Source organism: Pelophylax lessonae, assembly GCF_965119305.1.
Source record: "Pelophylax lessonae genome assembly, chromosome: 6".
Classification (NCBI taxonomy): domain Eukaryota; kingdom Metazoa; phylum Chordata; class Amphibia; order Anura; family Ranidae; genus Pelophylax; species Pelophylax lessonae.
This window is the reverse complement of record NC_138773.1, coordinates 42,592,921-42,594,721: the sequence shown is the minus strand read 5'-3', so window position 1 is coordinate 42,594,721 and position 1,801 is coordinate 42,592,921.

The following is a 1,801-nucleotide window of genomic DNA, read 5'->3' as shown; positions in this document are numbered from 1 at the left end:
CCCTATTTGTATGTATATAGCGCCCCCTATTTGTATGTGTATAGCGCCCCCTATATGTATGTGTATAGAGTCCCCTATATGTATTTGTATAGCGCCCCCTATTTGTATGTGTATAGAGCCCCCTATATGTATGTGTATAGAGCACCCAATATGTATGTGTATAGAACCCCCTATATGTATGTGTTTAGAGCCCTCTATATGTATGTGTATAGCGCCCCCTATATGTATGTGTATAGCGCCCCCTATCTGTATGTGTATAGCGCCCCCTATATGTATGTGTATAGAGCCCCCTATATGTATGTGTATAGAGCCCCCTATATGTATGTGTATAGAGCCCCCTATATGTATGTGTATAGAGCCCCCTATATGTATGTGTATAGAGCTACCCTATATGTATGTGTATAGAGCCCCTATATGTATGTGTATAGAGCCCCCTATATGTATGTGTATAGCGCCTCCTATATCTATGTGTATAGCGCCCCCTATATGTATGTGTATAGCGCCCCCTATATGTATGTGTATAGAGCCCCCTATATGTATGTGTATAGAGCCCCTATATGTATGTGTATAGAGCCCCCTATATGTATGTGTATAGCGCCTCCTATATCTATGTGTATACAGCCCCCCTATGTGTATAGCGCCCCCTATATGTATGTGTATAGAGCCCCCTATATGTATGTGTATAGAGCCCCCTATATGTATGTGTATAGAGCCCCCTATATGTATGTGTATAGCGCCTCCTATATGTATAGCGCCCCCTATATGTATGTGTATAGCGCCCCCTATATGTATGTGTATAGCGCCCCCTATATGTATGTGTATAGCGCCCCCTATATGTATGTGTATAGAGCCCCCTATATGTATGTGTATAGAGCCCCCTATATGTATGTGTATAGCGCCTCCTATATGTATAGCGCCCCCTATATGTATGTGTATAGCGCCCCCTATATGTATGTGTATAGAGCCCCCTATATGTATGTGTATAGAGCCCCCTATATGTATGTGTATAGAGCCCCCTATATGTGTATAGCGCCCCCTATATGTATGTGTATAGCGCCCCCTATATGTATGTGTATAGAGCCCCCTATATGTATGTGTATAGAGCCCCCTATATGTATGTGTATAGAGCCCCCTATATGTATGTGTATAGAGCCCCCTATATGTATGTGTATAGCGCCTCCTATATGTATAGCGCCCCCTATATGTATGTGTATAGCGCCCCCTATATGTATGTGTATAGAGCCCCCTATATGTATGTGTATAGAGCCCCCTATATGTATGTGTATAGAGCCCCCTATATGTGTATAGCGCCCCCTATATGTATGTGTATAGAGCCCCCAATATGTATGTGTATAGAGCCCCCTATATGTATGTGTATAGAGCCCCCTATATGTATGTGTATAGAGCCCCCTATATGTGTATAGCGCCCCCTATATGTATGTGTATAGCGCCCCCTATATGTATGTGTATAGCGCCCCCTATATGTATGTGTATAGAGCCCCCTATATGTGTATAGCGCCCCCTATATGTATGTGTATAGAGCCCCCTATATGTATGTGTATAGCGCCCCCTATATGTATGTGTATAGCGCCCCCTATATGTATGTGTATAGCGCCCCCTATATCTGTATAGCGCCACCACCCGATGCACTCGGTTTGCTACTTGCTAGAGCTTTACAGTCCAGGCTCCGCCCCCCGCCCTGCATGCTGTACACACTGTGGGCGGAGATTAGTGGGCGGAGATTATCTCTAAAAATAAAGCTTTGGAGAGGATAAAAAACAAAGCGCAGTGACAGATGTTC